Below are 8870 nucleotides of genomic sequence, written 5' to 3'. Positions count from 1 at the left end.
AACAGAAATGATCTATCACAACGCCTGAGTACCGCATTTAAATCTCTTTCAGAAAAGGTCTATCACAGCGTGTAAATACCGCACTGAAATCTATCCCGTGCTGTCTCACGCTTGAATGGCTTAAACACTTGAATATTTAAACTGACAAGGCTTAAAACAAGTGAGAATTATAAACTTTATTGAGGAAGCAGCACTGGTCCGATTGTTCAGATAACATTAGGTGATTAGTTAAACACTCCGTCCTGTTAACAGCAGGAAAGCTCATTGTATTCGCAGGTGAGGCTCTAAAAGCTATAACAAAACATCCTTTTTTCTTTAAAATGGTTACATTAATCATGTTTGTTATATATTTTTTAATCAAAGTGGAAATCACTTTACTAAATAATGTTAACTTAACTGACTGCTTCACTTCCACTTTAAGCCTCTATGGTCAGATCCCCTCTGTGAAGCTGATTACAGAGGGCTGTGCTCCCCACAGCCATCCCATAATCTCACAGCATGGACACAGGCAGAACACATACACATTCAAACACACCCACACACACTCTCATATGCCCTATAGAAAGAAAACATATGACCATATTGAATGTATGTAAGACATGATAGCTAGAATGAAACACTGATGGCTGTTTTAGCTGGTTTGCAAGAGGAAGAAAAAAGTAGAAGCTGTAGATTGGCTACAACTGAATTTGAGCATTAGATGAGCACAGACTGAAGACAAGGGTGAGAACTGAAGATAATTCAGTCTTTAAAGCCAACAATAAACAATACAATAAAATACTATGTGAAAAAAGACTTTTCAACGTTGTAAATATCCCCAAATCTCTATTATATTATCCCCCCCCCCAAGATATGGCTCAAGTGGTCTCTCCTTCAGTGCAAGTATGGGACATTCTTATTGGATATTTTAAAATATCATTCATACCCACTGCACAAACACTGAGTTACTACCCAAATTTTAATATTTCATTGCTCTTTTTATTCAAACCCGTAACCCCAACAATGAGCAATAGTAATGTTATTGCCTGCCTGACCAATAAAAAGCACACAGACTAAGTCCTATTATAGTATCATCTTACTATATATTTGGTATGTGGAAGAGATTATTGACAGAAAATATCAGGGATATTCAGGTGGAGGAGAGGGGGGAGAACAAACAGAAACAGGAGGAGGCTAGAGAAGAAGGGTATTTATATCTAATGCTTATATCAGATGATGGCAGGGTTACTTTCACAACACAGGAAGACTCTTCTGTAATATTATATATCATTTATGGAATGCAGTTTGAAATTGCTGACCAGTACTCTGAAATACACCACACCTGTTCACACACATACCCATATGTTCTTCAGATGCCCCCATGCATGTAATTGATACACATAGATTCCATCTGTCCTGTTTATCTGTTTTGACTAAATGTTGCATCTGATTGTACACATAATATCTTTAATAAATCACATTAGAGAATCAGTATCTGAGAAACAGATACACAAACAGCTCTGCAGGAACCTTTTTTAAAATTCTGTCTTAGCCAGAAGTACAACTTTGCAGTTGGTTTAATTGTGTCTCAAAACAATTGTCTCAAAACGACACGCATGCACGCACACACGTACACACAAACCTTTTCACACACAGTCCACTACATTAATCTTCAATAACACCAAATCTGTGCCTGTGAGAACACAGACAGAAAAGTACACGCAAAAGCTGTCCTGTGAGAAGACAAAATTGTGGAGAGCGCAATAATTACTATATGTTCCTTTTTGCCATGACTTCAAACCCTCAGACAAAAAAATCTAGTATCGCTTCAAAAGGTAAACTTACTTTATTTACCTCTAAATTGTGCATATTAGTATACCTAAATGTTACATATTACAGTTTTTCTGAATTGCTAAAACACTAAACCCCAATCTCTGAACCAAATTCTCATTAGCTTAAACCAATTTGCCGAATAAAGCACTCTTTCTGCTAAACCTTGAAGGGATAGTTCACCCAAAAATGAAAATTTGATGTTTATCTGCTTACCCCCAGGGCATCCAAGATGTAGGTGACTTTGTTTCTTCAGTAGGACACAAACGAAGATTTTTAACTCAAACCTTTGCAGTCTGTCAGTCATATAATGAAAGTGAATGGGAATCACGGCTTTGAGAGTCAAAAAAACATACACAAACAAAACCAAATTAAACCCTGCGTCTCGTGACGATACATTGATGTGTAAATACACGAAACGATCGGTCTGTGCAAGAAACTGAACAGTATTTATATCGTTTTGTCAAGTGGACCATTGACACTCCTAATTGAGATTGTAGATAGAGTGTCAATGGTCCATTTGAGAGATAGGTGGCGGTAATGCACTTATAAGTCTGCGATCCGCCGTAAAGCAAGAAGAAGAAGAAGACGCCTCATGCTCCGGCTGTTGAGAATGCGCTCAGGAGGACACGCTGCCGCTCAGGACAGTTCGAACAGTTCGTCAGTTGCAATTACTATACTTTTTTATAGAATTGCAAAATTGTTTACTCAATACAATATACTTTTTTTCTGTAATATTCTGGATGCTGTGCTCTCCATTTTTCTCTGCAGTGTCTAATGAATGCTCCATAGTGTTTATTTTATTTACTCGTGTGTGTGATCTGAGAGCACCGTTTGATTCTGAGTGCAAGTGAAATGGTTTTGCAGTGATTGTTTGATTTTGATGGAAGAGTCAGAGGTTTCGTGAATTTAGTTTTGTGTAGATTTGTGTTTAAGGTTTTGAGAAAATGAGTGATGGTTTCAAGAAATGTGGTTTAGCAATTCAGAAAAACTGTAATACTTTTTTTGACTCAACTGTAAAGATTGCAAAACAATTTCAATTAAAATCTAAAATAGAGTCATAACCATATAAAATAAGCACCTGAAAAGGGAATACATGTTTTATACTGCATAAAATTCTATATATGATGTTATGCCTTTTATTCTGCCTAAAAAATCACATCCATAGAAAAACATCCGTATGACCAAAATATTATTATTGAGATAAATTGGAATGTATATCAAAATTTTTGCTATCAGTATCTTTAAGTCATGCCTAAGCAGGTTTTATTAAAAGCATTACACACACACACACACACACACACACACACACACAGACAGTCTGAAAGTAAATGGATCTAAATAGATGGTTTCTCTCTAAAGCCAAGTGGATTAACTTAATTAGTCCAGTCAGCAGCATAGCAGACACATTGCGGCTTAAGATTCAACTATTTTCTGTACTTCAAGACTGAATGTTTCCTGGAAATCCTTCACTATGAAGCCTTTGGGCAATTTAAATGTCTGCCAGAAAGGTTTTCATGAGATTTTTATTAACGAGTGGTGCGGTAATGAGAGTTGCATATACTGAAAATGAGGTTTAAGCTCATACCTCTTTCCCTAAATTGTTCCTTTCACTCATTCCTTAACATTTTGTTCTCCTCTATTCTCTAATTTCTAATTTTCATTATGCCCCTTTCTGCCAAATCTGGGTTTGCAATCTTGATTAAGCCGCTCAGAATGAGTCCACTCCTCTCCTTTGCCTCAATCAGGGCTGACGGTGGCAGGTCTTAAGGTATGCTGATGACAGCTTTATTGTGCTATTAAAGGATCTTGCATAAATCAACAAATTTATGAAGAAAAGGAACAGAGCGAGAAAGAGAGAGAGAGAGGTGCGTTTGTCCTCTTCTCTGCTTTACTGAGAAGTGTCTGTGCTGCTGTTTCAATGAAATGCTTCTGTACGCTGTAGAGTTTTGTGAAATCTTAGGATGATACTTTGACATTTGTTCACAGATCATAATGTAAAAGCAAACCAGTGTCTTGAGAACAGAAGCATCAAACATCACAATCTAGCTTTGATAGAAAGGTAACTTGTGTAAATAGCCTATATAAGGATAGAAATCAATTCACACATATGTAACAAGTCATGTGGAAAATAAAAGTTGCACATTCTAATATTTCATTGGACTGCCGTAAGCTTTGATTATATTGTACATTCACTCATTGACAATGGGAGAGTCAAAACACTCTGTAAAGTCGACTCCAGCACATCCTAAATACTTTCATTAGGGTTAAGCTCAGGACTCACTGAACCACTATTTCACAAATTGAGCCTGGTGAATCTTGGCATTGTCATCCTGGAATATGGGCATGTGTACGTTTTCCAACATGATTGTTTCAGAAGTAAAATGCTAGTCACTACATTAGGGTTAAAAGAATCGCTGCAAAACATACCAGAAACATGTTAATCTCTGCAATCATGATCCAATCCTAAACGCTTCAGTATTTGCTTATTTAAGTTCAAATGGGGACCTTTTTTTGGCCAGGCAGTGTATTTGAAATCACAAACAACAGAGTGCAACCAGTTCATTTAATAAATCGTTTGAACACACAAACTTATGTTACTGGTCTGGATGACTCCAACTTATCTTTAACTGAATTAACTAAAGTGGCTACAGAATCAGCATATGACTCATTTACTGAAGTGTGAATTTTCAAATTTCCATTACCTTCAATGATCCATCTTAAAAAAGTTCTGTGTTCCTAAGGAACTTAAATCAGTTAGGTGAATTCTATAGGAAACACAGATGCGCGCGCACTTACACACACACACACACACTACTTTATACAGTCTACATCTAAAGAACTACAGGATAGAGAAAGTGAGAATTGATTAGTGACCAGGATGAGGATTCCCTGAGGAGCTGATAGTTTGAGACCCTTTCGACCTAGAAATCTTTACATCATACAAGACCGACTAGCTCAGCTTAGACACTCGCATCTGGTAAGATACTTCAAAAATTATTCTATTGAGTGACCTTACTGTAAAAGGGGCAATATAAGACAGAAATAGTGTTTTGGTGCCTGCTGTGTGTCCCGTTCACGCTCTGCATAGCATGGCAAATGAGCATGTGAACACAGCAATCAGACAAAATGCTCAACATTAACCTCAAAAGGACAACAAAACATCTGAATAATAAAAAAACATACAAAAAAGGGAGAAAGAACATATGATTCTTACTCATGCTCTTTATTTAGTTGTAAAAATGGAAAAAATTGAGTGCTATTACGTTAACTTAAAGGTCAAAGCAGCAGTGGTAATAAGGGTGGCGACCTTTATAGCAGACGGTCAGATCTGAGCAGACAGCCATTACTGATCTGCTGCACCAGTACTGCTCCAGGCAGTTTGTCTATGAAATGCCACATGCCATCCACCCCTGGCCACAGTTTCAACCATGCTGACAATCCCAGCATTAAGGTTAAACACTTATTTTATAAATTACTATGAAAAATTGTTATGACAGTCCATAAATGAATAGTTCACCCAGTAATGAATATTTGCTGAAAATTTACGCACCCTCCGGTTATCCAAGATGTAGATGAATTTGTTTTTTTATCAGAACAGATTTGGAGAAATTTAACGTTACATCACTTGCTCACCAATGGATCCACTGCAGTGAATGGGTGCCGTTCAAACAGCTGATAAAAACATCACAATAATACACAAGTAATCCACACAAGTCTTGTGAAGAGAAAAGCTGCATGTTTTTAAGAAACACATTCATTTTTATGGCATGTTCATTTATGACCATAATCCATAAAAATGCTTCCTCCAGTGAAAAATCAATCCCCTGTTGTCCTCTTACGTCAAAATCCACCAACATATTTGTTTTGAACTGTTTTCACTGGAGAAAGCAACATTATGAATAGAGAAAGGAGGATATATTTTAGCCGGAAGCAATGGTTTGAAGTTAATTTTGATGGATTTCTTACAAACAGCTTTTGCTTCACAAGACATTAATTGATGGATTGTTACTGGTCTAGATGATTCCAACTAATCTCTGACTGAAAGAACTCAGTGAATAGGAGTGGCTGCTGAATCAACACATGAGTTACTGCAGTGTGAATTATTATTACTTTCAATGAATCAATTCAAAATTAAGCAAGTTTTGTGTTCCTAAGGAAATTGATGAGATAGAGTTGTGTATATTACTTGTGGATTATTGTGATGTTTTTATCAGTTGTTTGGACTCTCATTTGGACTGCACCCATTCACTGAAGAGAATTCATTGCTAAGCAAGTGATGTAATGCTAAATTTCTCCAAATCTTTCCCAACTCATCTACATCTTGGATGGGCTACAGGTAAACTAAATTCAGAATTTTTTATTTTTGGGTGAACTGTACCCAAAAAAAAACTAACAAAGTTCGTAGTCATGGGAAGAAGGAGGCAGGAACTGGCGAACATTTAAAGAAGATTTTAATAAAATAAACAAACACAAAATGAAAGTAAAGCGGCAGCCCCTCGCAGACGACTGCTACACACAAAACACAAAATAAAGTCCAGGCCTGGTCCTCTCTCGTCTTTCACTGTCGTCACTCCTCCTTTTATCCTTCCGGAGCTCCTCCGTGGGACTCGAGACCGGTGAGTGGTGCAGGTGTCGCTCATTATCAATTACTCCACCGGCCTTGCGCCGTTCCCACGGCTCTCGGCCCCACCCCCACTCGTCACACTGTCCTTTTTACACAGCTTTCTTTTGCAAAATTACAAATTCAATTCTTGACAGTTTTATCTGCATTCAGCACTTCTGGATTTGTGCAACAGTAATTCTCATCTAGAAAGCCTTATTCCCTGCAATAATGAGTAACACTGAATTTTTTTGAGTCAAACAAATGCAATTAGATCACACCATTAGAGTCTCGTTTTAACTGGCCAGACGGAAATCTGTGTTTTTGTTGTATGGCTGCCATTTTAGTTCAACTGTCTTTTAAATCCCTTTAAACATTAATTATGTCTCTGTGGTCAGACAACAAAAGAAAAAGCCAACTGGCCAAGTACCACCCTGAAAAAAAGCTGAATTATTCTTTTGTACTTCCTTTTCCCCAAAAAGGAACAAAGTTGGGCTTTAATTTAGTTGAAAAGTCATCCTTCAAAAGTGATTCAAGCCAGGGAATTTCTGCTGGCCGGACTAAAACTAGCTCCAGCAGCAAGGTAGTTGTTCACAACTGCCTACCAGCAATCAGAATGTGCTACCAGCTTCAAAAAGGAAACAAAGTCAAATTCGTAATTGAGATGGGGAATTCATGACAACAGAATGTCAGGAGGCCAGTTTAATGCCTCCTCTCTGAAGGATGCTCCTTTTCACAGTCTAAAGTCCACGTCATTACACTAGGACTTTTGAACCCATTCAAGCCAGGGAATGACCAGCCCCTGCTGGCTGGACTAAAACTAGCTGCAGCAGCAAGCTAGATTTTCATAAATGGTCTCCCACCAGTGTACCGACCAGGCTCTGACCTGCTTAGCTTTAGTGAGGAACCAGACTCTGCCTACTGCATGCAACAGCTGTAATTCGTATTCAGTGCCTTAAAAAAGCTGCTCTAATAGAGGGGTAGCGTGTCCTGACAAGCTCAATATGGCCATCAGGATATGCTACCAGCCTAAACAATGACGTTAAATTCATGATTAAGGTGGGGAATTAATGACAACAGAATGTCAGGAGGCCAGTTTAATGCCTCATGTGAACGACGCTCCTTTTTACAGGTGCCTATCTAACGCTTTATCAAAAGGTTGCTTCTTCTTACATTCTGAAGTTCGTTTCGTTATACAAAGACTTTTGCACCCATACAATTCAGGGAATGAGCACCCCCTGCTGGCCGGACAAAAAAGCAGCAAGGTAGTTGTTCACAACGGCCTACCAGCAATCAAAATGTGCTACCAGCTTCAAAAAGAAAACAAAGTCAAATTCGTAATTGAGGTGGGGAATTCATGACAACAGAATGTCAGGAGGCCAGTTTAATGCCTCCTCTCTGAAGGATGCTCCTTTTCACAGTCTAAAGTCCACGTCATTACACTAGGACTTTTGTACCCATTCAAGCCAGGGAATGATCACCCCCTGCTGGCTGGACTAAAACTAGATGAGCAAGCTAGATTTTCATAAATGGTCTCCCACCAGTGTACCGACCAGGCTCTGACCTGCTTAGCTTTAGTGAGGAACCAGACTCTGCCTACTGCAAGCAACAGCTGCATTTGTATTTGGTGCCTTAATGAAGCTGCTCTAATAGAGGGGTAGCGCATCCTGACAAGCTCAATACGGCCATCAGGATGTGTTACAAGCCTAAACAATTAGGTCAAATTCATGATTAAGGCGGGGAATTAATGACAACAGATTGTCAGGAGGCTAGTTTAATGCCTCATTTGAACGACCCTCCTTTTTACAGGTGTCGGGCTCTGGTCTGATCAGACTCCAGACTCTTAAAACAGTGGAAGCAAATTAATTTACCTTAACTACTGAACCGTACAAGCCAGGGCAGGGAAGATGGAAGACAAAAAATAAGAAAATGATGGGGGAGGGAGAGTTATCAAACAACATCTGAATGAAGTGAGGGGGAAAATGAAAGGTGACACAGAGTTTGTTGTCCTTCTGGGTCATCTTCACAACGACGACACTATAGCTGCTTCGTACGTTCAGCTCATGCAAACCCCATTTAACTAATTAAAATGTGCCATGAGCCAGAGTTCAGATAATAGGAATTACCATACTTGGCAAGACTTATTTAGACTCATACTTTATATGACTTTTATTTAGATAGATAGATTTATATCTATCTATCTATCTATCTATCCTCTTCATTTCAGAATACCACAATTGTACTGGAAAAAGTACTTTAAACCTAAACAATATTATTACCATTGCTTTTAACCCTTTCATGCACAAACTATGAAAACCCCTTCTAATGCACAACATGGGTCTAAAATTACCCGTATTCATTTCCTATGTTATTTCATACTTTACTGGGCTTTTTTAAATTAAATTTTTTTAAATCAGTTTATTTCAGCATTTAATATTTCCTGATCTATAAATTCCTT

This window comes from Sinocyclocheilus rhinocerous, unplaced genomic scaffold (assembly GCF_001515625.1).
Source record: "Sinocyclocheilus rhinocerous isolate Xijiao unplaced genomic scaffold, SAMN03320098_v1.1 scaffold851, whole genome shotgun sequence".
In the NCBI taxonomy this organism is placed as follows: domain Eukaryota; kingdom Metazoa; phylum Chordata; class Actinopteri; order Cypriniformes; family Cyprinidae; genus Sinocyclocheilus; species Sinocyclocheilus rhinocerous.
This window is presented reverse-complemented; position numbering follows the sequence as displayed.